Consider the following 14,214-nt stretch of genomic DNA (forward strand, 5'->3'; position numbering starts at 1 on the left):
CCTCCCTTCCCACTGTCCAGGGCCCCAAATACTACTTCCAGGTAAAACAGTGATTTACTTGTACTTCTTTCAATTTAGTATTCTGTATTTGCTGCTCACGATGTGGTCTCCTCTACACTGGGGAGACCAAACTCAGATTGGGTGATTGCTTTGCGGAAAACCTCCATTCAGTCTGCCATTCAGTCTGCAAGTGTGATCTGAGCTTAAGGTCGCTTGTCATTTTAATTCCTGTCCCACTGCCACTCTGACTGCTCTGTCCTTGGCCTCCTACACTGTTCTAATGAAGCTCAATGGAAGCTTGAGGAACAGCACCTCATCTTTCGATTAGGCACTTTACAGCCTTCCGGACTCAGCACTGAGTTCAACAATTTCAGACTATAACCACTGCTCCCATTTTTCAGACAGCAGCTGTTGGTAATGATTTTGCTATTGCCATTTACACCTCCTCGAGACCCATCTTTTGTTTCTTTACTTGTCCCATTACCACCCGCTTTTGCCTTGCACCATCATCCCTTTTGTCATTTAATCTCTCCTGCCTTCCACCCTAGCACAGACCTCCCCTTTTGTCTTTCCTCCCCTCCTCCCTTTCCCTGTCTCCATACTTGCTTAAAACCTGTTACATCTCTAACTTTTTCCAGTTCTGATGAAAGGTCATCGGCCTGAAATGTTAACTCTGTTTCTGTCTCCGCAGGTGCTGCCTGACCTGGAAACAGCAAAGGTTATGGGTCCCGACAACATCCTGGCTGTCGTTCTCAAGACTTGAGCTCCAGAACTAGCTGCGCCTCCAGCCAAGCTGTCCCAGTACAAAACTGGCATCTAGTCTACAATGTGGAAAATTGCCCAGGTATGTACTGTTCACAAAAAGCAGGACAAATCCAATCCGGCCAATTACTGCTCCATCAGTCTACTCTCAATAGTCAGCAAAGTGATGGAAGTTTCATCGACAGTGCTATCAAGTGGCACTTACTCACCAATAACCTGCTCACCAATGCTCAGTTTGGGCTCTGCCAGGACCACGTGGCTCCAGACCTCATTAGGGCCTTAGTCAAAACATGGACAAAGGAGTTGAATTCCAGAGGTGAGGTGAGAGTGACTGCCCTTGACATCAAGGCAGCATTTGACCGAGTGTGACATCAAGGCAGCATTTGACCGAGTGTGGCATCAAGGAGCCCTAGTAAAACTGAAGTCAATGGGAATCATGAGGTAAACTCTCCACTGGCTGGAGTTATACCAAGCACAATGGTAGTGCTTGTGGTGGTTGAAGGCCAATCATCACAGCCCCAGGACATTGCTGCAGGAGTTCCTCAAGGCAGTGTCCTAGACCCAACCATCTTCAACTGCTTCACCAATGACCTTCCCTCCAACATAAAGTCAGAAATGGGGATGTTCGCTGATGACTGCACAGTGTTCAGCACCATTCACAACTCCTCAGATAATGAAGCAGTCCATGCCCATATGCAACAAGACCTGGACGATGTTCAGGCTTGGGCTGCACAAGTGCCAGGCAAAGACTATCTCCAACAAGCAGGAGCCTAACCACCACCCCTTGACATTCAACGGCATTACCATCGCCGAACCCCCCACCATCAACATCCTGGGGGGTCACCATTGACCAGAAACTTAACTGGGCCTGCCACATAAATACTGTGACAACAAGAGCAGATCAGAGGCTAGGTATTCTGCAACGAGTGATTCACCTCCTGACTCCCCAAAGCCTTTCCAGCATCTACAAGGCACAAGTCAGGAGTGTGAGGGAATACTCTACACTTGCCTGAACGAATACAAAAAAAAGACCTGGTGAATATTTCCAGCATTTTCTGCCTATTTCTATTTTGCTTTTGTACACAGGAAGACTGTAAGAAAGAGTTTGCAAGTTTCCGATAGGTAGGAGCTATGTAGCACTGGGAAGTGGAGAGTGCACCATGTGGTTTGATAATATTGGAAGAATGGTTCTTGGGTCTGGCAGCACTGGGGGTGGTTTAGGCCTGACAGAAATGGATGGTTATTGGGGCTTGGAAACATTGAAGAGGGGTTCCTGGGTAGGAATATTGATTCTGCAACTATAGAGGGCAGTGTGTCATGGTCTGGCAGTGATGCGCTAGGAGTTCTGGTAGTGTTGGGAGGGTTGCTCTTTGGTCTTGGGATCTGGGAGTAATGGGAGGAGGACTTGGGATGGGTAGTTTAGGGGGACTGGGATCTCGGCTTGTTGGGAGCTGAGTTCAGGAGGTGTGGGAGGATTGAGGGGGTGCGATGGTCTGAGAGAACTGACAGGTCGTGTCCTCATCTTTGGGAGCCTTGGGAAAGTAGTACAGGTACTAGGATCCAGTAGGAGTAGTAGCATGGTCTCAAGATGTGAGAACACTGGGAAAGGGATCCTAGGGTCTAGGAGGAGGAAGAGAAGAGTCCTGGCATGTGGGAGCATTGGAAAGGGACTGTCAGGCTGTGGCAGCATTGACGGGGGAGGGTGCTGTGGTCTTTGAGTAATGGGAGGGGTTTATGAAATCTGGGAGCTTTTGAAGGTGACCCTTGAGTGTGGAGGTTCAGATATCCCAGGAGTGAGGAGTGAGAAGAGAATATAGGGGGTCAGGGTTTGGTAGTCTAAGGGGGTGGTTGGGGTCTGGCAGTGCTGATGGGGGTGGTGGGGGTGCGGGGAAGGGTAAGGGTCAGGCATGTCTGAGATGGAGGAGGGCTGCGGGGACTGTAACATGACCTCCTCTGGCCCTTTTTGAAGTTCCCCTCCACTCCATCAACAGCATTGCCCTACTTGTTTCAGCCTCTTTCAGGTCAGGGGAGCAGCAGAAGAAGAAATGGGAGGAAATGGCAGTTACATTTGGGGATAGTCAGGAAGGGGAGAAGATCCATCCATGAACGTCCCCCACCCCGCCTCACCCCACTGGCATCGAAATGAGTGGTATAAATAGGACGAATCACAGTGTAACTGAATTCCATGCCAATTTCAAATATATTGCAAGAGACTTTAGAAACTTATTTCACAGAGGTGCCTATTGACGAGAGCTTCCAACTAAATTGTGACAGTTGACAAAGCAAAATTGAATGGGAAATGTTGACATAGTAATTTACAATGGAAATGCTGATGGAAAAGCATAGCCCAAAAACCATGACAAGTAAAATTTGTGTACAATATATAGATATAGCAACAGATAGATCTATAAACCATCTGAAAAACTTAATTAGATTCCAGCCTGTAAATTACTATTGGGTATCTGATGGTTTATGCATATAAACCATCTGATCCTCTCAATTAGGTTTCATCCTGTAACTCTACTATGCACCATGTATACACACAAATAACACACACTCACTCACACTCCCAGGTCTGAAGCACCTGTTGGTTATTGGGTTAAGATTGTCCATTGCTATAGATAAAACTGTCAGTCACTGTTGAATAAACCTCTTCATCTTACTGGAATTTCTCTTTCAGTAGAGCCCAATTGAAGGGGGAGAGGGGATACTCTGTCACTATCCATAGCAACAGATAAGTACATTCAAAAGGAACATGCTTCTGATTTTGCTACGCATAAAGACCAAGGTCATTCTTTCTCCTCTGTGGTCGCAGTGGAGTATGTTAAGATATATGAGTAAAAATATAGTTCAGACTTGGGGGCTTTTACTTGATTATTTGTTTGCTGGTTTACAGGTGCTTGTTTCTTTGCTGTAGAACATCGGATGGTGCATTTTTAACAAAACAATTTTTACACCTTGAGTGTTAAATAAATGAGTCAAGAGGCCTGGGCTGCTGCAGCACGAAGGCCTGCCAAGGATGTCTCTTTATTGATTGTCTTTGCCGAGATCAGCTTCACAGCAGTGCAGAGAAGCATTGAGCTTGCTAAGTGAGGCATATTATTCAACAGGAAGGAAGCAGCCAGCATTGTTATTGTCTGCTGACCAGGCAATATGCAATCACACATTCATAGAAAGGAGCAAAAAAAATCCTCAGACAAGAGGCCTGGGGCTAACTAGATTTTTGAGAGGTTACCAGAGGCTGCAGCTTTAAGGAGAATGTACATTAACATAGTTCTGATGCAAACTTCAACTTTGAACCAATTCTCTTTGTAGCTCATCAATGAAAAGAGTTTAATTTGGTCGGCACAAACTAGAAAAATAACCCCCCCATTGTCTTTCAAAGAGACTTAGGAAGGCAAAAAAAGCACCATTTGTAAATATAGGTACATACTGAGAACTGCATTGTGCATTGGTCACCTTCACGTACAAACAGCTTGCAGGTTACAGTGAAATCATGCTGCCAAGGCAGTTCCACAGTGACCATTGAAATCTGATGTGATGTCTTCCAGGATATACAGGATGTCACTTTACTTCACAGCACATTTGAAATTAACCTGCAATTCAAATTCAAAGATATTTGATGCCAGATTTAGTTTTTTGTGTTTTAGTTTCTAAGCTATCAGTTTCTTTCAGTTGGTCCTCTCCCTCCCTGTCCCTTCTTGCCTGACCTTCAGGCCACCTGAACTTACAGCTATACATGTCGCAACACCTTTCTTATAGCCAATCTCCACCTGGCCTGTAGTGTTCAGGTGTTCTATTTTAACATCATGACCTGAGCATCATGAATGACCTGAGCAGTAATAACTAGCTAAATATTTGGAGCAATGGAATGGGAGATTTGTTACTAATGTTTCTTAAACTTTGTTGAGTCATAATTGTTGAACCTCTGTAATAATCTTCATAGAAAAACAAGCTTTTTGTTGGATCCCCTGTGCATCTATGACAACAGTCAGAGCCCATGTATGATTAGACTGGGGAGTTGAAGTGGCATGGAATGCCATGGTTGGTTGTGGGTGATTTAATTTAATTGCCAAGAGGTTGAGTTCCTTAAGAATTCTGACTTATGTGGAAAATCTGCATATTTCCCTTTGCCTCCAACCCCTCTTTCAAAGCTAGACATTTTCACTTCTCCTGCCCTGTTGGTTGAGAACATGGGATTATCCTTGCCACTGTTTCATACTGTTAGGAGGTATGCTTTGGAGATTTGAGCTGGAATCCAAAGCCAGTAGTATGTTGGAGTACAAGTAGAATGTAAGTCAGAGGAAGTCATAATCATACTGGGCAGTGCTCTTCTCAGATTGTACCTTGAATACAGCATCCAGTTCTGATCGTTCAGTCACAAGGGAGACATTCAAGGGTTGGAGGAAATACAGAGAAGAGCTGTGAGACTGATCCTTAGTGCAAAAAGTTCTGAACAAAGACTGGAGAAACCTGGGTGTTCGAGCCTGCAAAGAAGGCATATGATGTATGATTTAAAATTAAATTGCTAGAGTAGGACAAAGGTTCAAACTAGTAAAACTTAAAGGTAGGACTGATGTCAGGAAATTCTTAACAAGTACAAACCAATTATAATTTCAAAATAGTAAAGAAGAACGGCAAATGCTAGAAAATTGCAATAAAAACAAAACATGCAAGACATATACAGCAGGTCAGTCAGTATCCATAAAAAGACAGGTCATGAAGCTTCAAGTGAGTACTTTTCATCAGTCCGATGAAGAACAGACACACACAAAATGTCATAATCTCATTTTCTGTTTTTATTTCTCTTTACCACTATTGGCCTTTACCAATATGATAGGTGGTGCACTTCTGGCTCGTAATGAGTGTGCGCTTTCTGCTCGCCATATTAGAAGTTAATGAGGCCATTTAGCGCCAAAAAAAAGGTGCTGCGTGAACAAAATTTCTACACCATTATGCTTAAGCCATTGAGGAAATCAGCAATGGGAGAGAATAACTGCCTACGCCTCTACTGCTGCAACAAGTGCTCAGAAGCTGATATAATAGGAACCTTTGTCAGGAGACTGCTACCTGTCCACTTTTGGATTGGACAGTCTGTTGTTGAGCGGGCTGTTTGAAAATTTCTAAAATGTAAACCACTCGCCAAAATTCTTATTTTAAAAATAGAACATCTTGCATTTATATGGGGCTCTTAATGTAGAAAAATATTCCAAGGTGCTTCAATGAAGCATAATCAGACATAAAACAAATGTCAAGCAAAAGAAAGGGTGACTAAAAACTTGATCAAGGAGGTAGTTTTTAAGGAGGGTCTTAAATGAAAAGAGCGAGTTGGAGAGGCTGAGAGATTTAGGAAGGGAATTCCAGAGTATAGGGCCTAAACAGCTGACGGCACAGCTACTAAGCGTGGGACAAAAGGGAGGGGGGAATGCATAAGTGGGCAGAGTTGGAGGAACGCAGAGCGTAAAAGTCCATTTTCCACTTACTCCTTTGTCTCATGGGGTGGAGACATTAATTAGTGAGGTTACTGAAGGTTGTGATGAAGTTTTATCATCAGCAAAACAAATCTGGGAATTCAAGCCATGATCCTTCAAGCCTTGCTCCCTGTCTGAATTTGGATTTGGTAAAAGACAGCAAGTATAGTTTTTGTAAGGATTTTGGGAAGTTAGTACAGGTATAGTGAGGAGGAGCCCACCTAATCAATGAACTGAGAATTGACTGTTTATTGTTGGCTGAATGATGTTCCAATTGATTTGCCCAGGATCCGAAAGGTGTCATGAAAGGTGGATGTTGGCTACTGCTTGCTATAAAAGATATGAATCCTCTGTTACCTCTTTCAATGGGAATGACAGCAGTTGTTCATTAAACACAAACCTAGGAAAGTAGCCAAGTGAACAAAACACTGTCTATAAATCCTGAGGTTGCCAGTACCACATTGGCCCAATAATCAAAACAATCCAAAATGGCAATGTTTTATACTACGCAACATTGGTACAGGAGGTTGGCACTTTAACTGCACTGTTTGTGAATAAAATCACTAATGCACCCAGGTGGTTGAATAGCCTAATGAAAAAAGAGACACCACACAGAGCATTGAACCCATATAGAATGTGGCAGTAATTAAAATGTGTGTGTTAAAATACAGGCTCAGATGAGGAGAAGAGTTTACCATGAGCATGTGCGCAGTAATGTGGAATCAAACTCCATGTCTGACATTTTATTCTGGTTTCATGATTCTTTGGTTTTAATGCTGCATGATAAGATTCTGCAACTCCCCTCCTCAATATGCAATGTTCCCCTCACTGAAAAGCAGTTCATTTTTTGCCCTGTGTAAGTTTTGAATCTGGCTTATTGAAGGCATCTGAGAATGAATCCCAGCCTTGAATGGGAGCAAGACTGGGATTCATGCATCGCCTTTTCAATAGGAATACAATGGTCTACCACACTGGACCTACTGACTTGTCTGCCTGAATGTTTCAACTTAGTAAACTCACAGAATGAAAACAACACTACTGCAGGTGTGATCAGTCTTTGGGCCCCAGTGAGACAGCCCTTCAGAACTGGGTCTTTCACAGTCCTGTAAAATGAATGCTCAAGCACAGCCATCAGTTTGTAAAACCAGCTCTTAATAGTTTGTTTGGCTCAAAGGTACAAACAGTGAGCTAGCTGTCTATACTGGTTCCTGATAACCTTGTTGTTAAAAATGTTTTAGTATGAATTAAATTGGATTCTTGCAGAATTCAGACAAACTAACAGTGGCTTTATCATTTAATCAATGCCTTTGTAGTACTGAAGCAGCTGCTCCATACATAACAGCAAGTCATTGCAAAGATCCTTCCTTCTACCTTTTTACAAACACTCATTGTACCCTATCTGAGCTGTGAATGGCAGACAATAGAAATTTGATCAGTCAAAACAAGCAAAGGAGCAAAAGCAAGGCTGTGACTCACCTCGCGTGGGTCACCTGTAGCCCAGGTTACATCCTGTGGAATAGCATCACTAATGTTCTCAATAAATAGGATATCTCTCTGCAGAAAATTACTTCTGATATTGTCATACAAAGGTGTCATTATGTGAACACATGGTAATAGAGCAGACAATGAAAAGTTCTGTCAGTAACTCTATTGTTTGGTATTTCCCTAATCTATTAGTCATAAACCATGGAGATTCAAACTGAGTGAAAGTCTGATTTTTCATCTCTTGAGATTTTGGTTTAAATAGACACTGTCTTCATCAAAAGGTTTTGGCAAATCATTTTTTCCCATTTGTCAACAAAAGCACAATGGTATGGCATAAATTGTGTCAAAGTGCTTCATTATGTCATTTATAAGTGATATTATTGTCATAGAAAGGATACATGACACTAGTTTTTCTCTTCTCCAAAATAAAAGTTTTGAAAACAATGTACAGGAAACTTTGTGTTATCCGGAGGCTAAATGTCCGGCAAGCTCGAGCCACCGACAAAAATCAGGAGCCGTTTCGTTAGTTTTTTTTTCTTTTCGTTGCTTTTTTCTCAACAGTCAAGCTCTGCAAGGTCTCGCGGAAGCAGTTGCTAAGCTACAGAGATGCTTGCAAGGTACGGCCGACTGTTTAGAAGCTGTTGGGTTTGTTGCCAGATACGGAGCTCAAAATCTCCGTATGTTTCAACATTAGCGCTGGTTTGTCCGGCAGTTTTGATGGGACGGCAACAGCTTGGTCCCGTCGGTGCCGGATAGCACAAAGTTTCCTGTACTGCACCTTTAAATCCAGCCTAGGCAAATTGGATGAAAATCCCCCCTCCTTGATGGGGTACTGAGTAGTGTAGTGGAATAAAACATTATTCTCCATACAGCACCAGCCCTTGAGTTTGAATTTGGCTCAAACAATATAGTTAATAGTCTTATCTCTCTGATGGAGGGCCAAGTTGGAGGAGTACAGGGGGCTGAGGGAGGGCAGGTGGTCACAATTTCTACCTATGGCTGCCTGGTAGTCCACCTTGTTAGCCTTATTTTCAGTACCTTCTGACATTCAGTGTAACAGCCTCATTCCAGAGCCAGTTTACCAACCATAGGCCACGATTTTGCCAGCGGTCAGAGGGCGGGTTTGGAGGTGGGTCCGGAGTTAAAATCAAACCCGTTGCCATCCCACCTCCACGCAACTTTACAAAGTGTCGGGTCTGCGAGTTCTGATCAGACCCGACACCAAGCGGTGGGAGAGTCACTTAAGGCAGTTAATAGCTTGTTAACTGCCTAGATAATCCGATTTTAAGAGGCTGTTCCCATTTTACTACATTTTCAGCATGTTGCACGTCGTGCGACATTGTGCCAAGTTCAGCAACTAGCTGAATTCTTGACAGCTGCCCCTGCAGCATAAACGCAGACCTGTAACATGGCTGACTTTCAGATGTCAGAACTTTGTGTTTTGTGGTTTTGGAACACATTTTGCAGGTCTATTGAGCTTGTAAGTGTTTAAGCTGAGATCCCTCTGCACTGTGACCCCCTTGGAAAACCCTCTCCCCACATTGACTGAGCACTCATAACATCTGTTCCTCAATTCAGATATATACCAGCAGAATGGGAACCATTTATACCCTCTCCTCCTGGTCCTAAGAATTGGAGGAAGGGCAGCAGCGCCAGCAGCAGAACCAGGTACAACAGCAGCAGCAGCAGCAGGAGTGCCAACCTTCTCCTCAGCCACCTGATGCTGCACAGGGCAGAGGCCATCAGTGCATGGCTGCACCGCACCGTAGGAGATACCCCCAACACAAGGTTTGCAGGCCAAGGATGAGCTTCCTCAACATGAGTGAGCAACAGTGCCAAAGGAGGCTGAGACTTTTGCGAGAGGTAGTCGCTGACATCTGCACAATGCTGCACCAACACCTGGAGCCCAGAGGAGCGGGTGGACACTCCTTACCAGTGGCTGTCAAAGTCACCAACGCACTCAACTTCTTTGCTTCAGGGTCCTTCCAGGGATCAGCAGCAGACATCAGCGGCATCGCCCAGTCGGCCGCACACACTTGCATCACCCAGGTTACAGATGCCCTCTTTGCAAAGTCACACAATTATATCCACTTCTCCACGGATGAAGTAAGTGTAACTGCACATGCAGTTGGTTTTGCAAATATGGCAGGCTTCCCAAGGGTGCAGGGCATTGTAGACTGCACACATGTGGCCATTAGGGCACTCCATCACAACCCAGCCATATTTGTGAACCGCAAGGGCTTCCACTCCCTTAATGTCCAGCTGGTGTGTAACCACAGGAAGAACATTATGCATGTTTGCGCCAAGTTCTCTGGCAGTTGCCATGACTCGTTCATCCTGCGGCAGTCTACTGTGCTTCAGCTGTTCAATCCGCCAACCCAACTTTCTGGATGGCTATTTGGAGACAAGGGCTATCCCCTGAAGACGTGGCTAATGACAGTGATGAGGAGGCCATCAAACGAAGCTGAGGAGTGCTACAATGTGAGCCACATTTCCACCAGAAGCATCATAGAGCAAGCCATCGGCTTCCTCAAAATGCGATTCAGATGCCTCGACAGATCAAGTGGAACACTACAGTATGCACCAGGCAGGGTCTCCAGAATCATCGTGCACAACATCGCATAGCAGCGAGGCTTACCGCTGCCTGAGGAACAAGTGGCTCAGCGTACAGCCTCCTCAGAAGAGGAGGAGGAGGAGGCGGCAGATGAGCAAGGCCTTGCGGAGGCGGATGTGCCAGTTCCACCAGCACGCGAGCACATTGCTGGCCATGAGGCAAGGGATGCACTAATCCATGCCAGATTCGCGTAAGTTTACGCAGCAAACACATGTGACTGGCACATGGAAATGAGTGTCTGGCTGACCTTCTTAACACAACATACAGCATCTGTACAATAAACTGTGGTTTCCTATCACTCTCACTACCATCATTACAGATGAAAGGCACCCTGATCCCTCACTGTGCAACTTCCATTTCTGAGCACACATAGGCCAACTCTTTGAATCTTTGCCATTGCTTTTTTTTAATACAATTGAAATAATGATGAGAAATGTAACTTTGTATTAGATCAAAACACCCAAGTGACTACCCTTGTGACTATTTGTGTGTTAACTTTTTCTTAAGTGTGCTTCTACATGGTGCTTCCCCTGTGGCTTCAGCAGGTTTAGAGGCACCTTGCTTACTTCTATGCTGCGCCTGCTTCGAAGCCTTTGGTGGGTGTCCTCTGGGTTTGGGAGCCTGGGAGGGTTCCGCAACAGTCTGCTCCTCCTGCGGCTATGCAGGGGCTGAGACGGCCATCTCAGTTGGGTGAGGAATCTGGGGCTCTGACCGAGGGCTCCGCAGTGGCAGGGGAGTGTGAGTGCTTGCAGAGGAGCCCACACTTCTTGTTGTCGAATACCAACATCCCTCTCATGGGTCACCCACACTTCACTGCTAGCAAGTAGCTGGAGAGCACCTTTCTGCACATCAGTGGGGCCATGTGGATACGTCTCTGTACTGACAGTCCTCATAACGTGGATGTTCATGTACCTCTGGTTCCTCTCCTCAATAGATGCCCATCTATCCTCCATAGCAGACCATCTATTTAGAAGAGTCACCATGTTCATTTGAGTCTGGTGATTTATGTCCTCCATGGAGGTTACCATCCTTTCCATGGTGGCACTTACATTCGCCATTGAGTGCACCACGGCATTGCTCATGTTTGACATGGACTCCTCCATTCTCTGCACACTCGCAGTTACAGTTGTTGCAAACCCTGTCAGAGACTCCTGCACTCGTTCCTGAAGCTCCAGCACCACTCTCTTTCTGGATGGCCCCAGAGGCACAGTGTCCACATGCAGCTGAGCAGAGCTGGGAGCATCCTGTGCCCTCCGACGAGGGCTCTCCACTGTTGACCCTGTCTCCACCATCTGCTGATGCTCACTTGTGAGCTGTGATACAACAGGTAACAACAGTACTCCATCACGCAAAGGACCCACCAAGGTTTGCGTCTCTGCGCTGGTGCTGGGTGCGCTCAATTCTGCTGACTCTGCGCCCTCAGAGGCTGCAGCTTCCCCTGATGTGTCTTCTGGAGTTTTCTCCTGGACAGTGGGGTGGGGGGCTTTCGATGGTCCTGTAGGGGAGTAAAGGCATGATTTAGACATGTGATATTAACATAGCAGACACATCCCATTGTGCAGATGATCAGAACTCAATCTGTATGTGTAGTGTATGTAACCTGTACCACCTTAAGAGACTACCTTAAGGTGATGAACTACTTTCTGATGGCTCCTGTATATTGTAGTACCGGTGGTGACCACACCGGTATATAAACCCTGTGGAGCAGCTTGTATTTCAGTTCAGCCCTGACCCTCAATTACTAAAGACCTGTTTAAGTATTCTGTTGTCTGTGTCCAGTTATTCAGCATAACTACGTTTGGAAAACACAGACTCAACAGTGGCGACGAGTCTGATCGTACCTAGCGGCAGTTTTGCATCCAAGGAAGCTTCGTCCTCAGAACGGGCGTCGAAAAGGGGCATCCGCCCTCATCATCCTGCTGAACACCGCATCGCACGGGAGGCATCGAGAACCCGGTTTGGATTTGCTGGCCACGAAGTCCACCATCAGCAACAGGCAGTGATCATCCCTTCTACGACAGCGGCGGGTAAGCCCGATCTAGCGACACGGAGAGAAAGTCGGCCGAGTTGTCAGTGGGAGAAGGGGAGGGAAACCGAAGAAAAGGGCGGAGAACACGACCGCAGCCGGTGAAAAGGGCCGGACTGCAATCGGGCAGAGACGCGCAGCAGCCAGAAAAGCGTTAATGTCCACGAGGACCGCGGGAGCGGCGGGGAACAAGAGCAGCAGCGTCGGGGGAAATAAGGACCGCTGGGAGGCGAGAACGGCAACAGCGCGGTAATCGGCATTTTAGTCGGCGGGGGAAGATAAGCGCGGGAAAAGCCGCCAAGCGCGGGAAGCCGCCATTTTGGAAAAATAAATAAAATAAAGGAAACTCAACAAGATGCCAAAAACGGGTAACATCACTGCTTTTGATAGCGATGTAGAAGATTGGGCCACTTATGTGGAACGCGTTGAAGTTTACTGTACAGCGAATGAAGTACCGGCGGATAAGAAAGCACTAACCATATTAAACTCGATGGGTGCGAAGACGTACGGGTTATTAAGGCACCTTGTAACACCAGATAAACTGGTAGGAAAGAGTTTAGCTGAGATTGTTACTATCCTGCAAGAGCATTTAAACCCCACGCCGCTGCTGATAGCGGAACGATTTAAATTTTACAAAAGAATTCAGCTTAAAGAGGAAAGCAACGCTGAATTCTTAATCGAACTGCGCAAGTTATCAAAGTACTGTCAGTTCGGTACAGGACTAGCAGACGCTCTGAGAGATAAGTTTGTGTGTGGGCTACTAAAGGAAGGAACCCAGAAGCGACTGCTAGAGGAAAAGGATCTTACGCTGGACAAAGCTTTCAGCATTGCAGCATCGCACGAGGCAGCAGCACGAGGCACTGCGGAAATGCAGCAAAGGCCATCGGAATTCAGCACCAATGAAATGGCATTGGGTGCAGCAAAGTGTTATCGTTGCGGAAGGACAACGCATGATCAGAACCAGTGCTGGTTCAAAGATAAAGAATGCAGGAAGTGTGGCAGACTTGGTCACATAGCGAAAGTATGCCGGTCAGGAAAGAAGACCAGCAACAAAAAGTCGCCGCAGGAGAAGTACAAGAAAGCACACAAGGTGACAGAGAACAGTTCGGATGAACAAAAGACGGATTCAGACTCCAGCAGTAAGGAACTGGGTTGTCTAAAAATACATAATGTGAGTAACACAGCAGACCACCAAACTATCTGGGTCATGCTTCGGATAGCAGGAGTCCAAGTGAAGATGGAATTGGACACTGGATCGGCATTGACGGTCATGAATAAGCAAGAGTACAAAAGGTTATTCTCACACATTCCTCTGAGGGATACGGAGATTGTATTGAAAACATACACGGGGCAAAGAGTATACCCCATCGGAAAGATAAAGGTAAAGGTGGTCTACAATGGTAAAGAAAGTCAGGGAATGGACTTGTATGTGTTACCTGAGGGAGGTCCACCACTACTGGGACGGGAATGGATCCGGAGAATAAATATGGACTGGCATTCCTTACAAGCACTAACTGTAGATTCCTGTAAAGAGGACGATGTCAAACCTAAACGACTGTCCAAAATATTGGACGATGCTAAGGAGGTGTTCCAACAGGGACTGGGAACACTGAAAGGAATTACAGCAAACATCAAGGTTGAAGAACATGCAAACCCAAAATTTTTCAAAGCCAGACCGGTACCTTATGCGATACGACCTGCTGTGGAAGCAGAGCTGGAAGGGCTAGAACGTTCAGGAGTACTGTCAAAGGTGGACTGGAGCGAATGGGTCACGCCCATTGTTCCCGTCATGAAGCGTTCGTTGAGCAACAAGCCGGGGGAACCTGGGAAGGTTCGCATCCGTGGCGATTTCAAGA

This window comes from Somniosus microcephalus, chromosome 1 (genome assembly GCF_052327205.1).
Source record: "Somniosus microcephalus isolate GS21.2 chromosome 1, FLI_Smic_1.0, whole genome shotgun sequence".
NCBI classification, from domain to species: domain Eukaryota; kingdom Metazoa; phylum Chordata; class Chondrichthyes; order Squaliformes; family Somniosidae; genus Somniosus; species Somniosus microcephalus.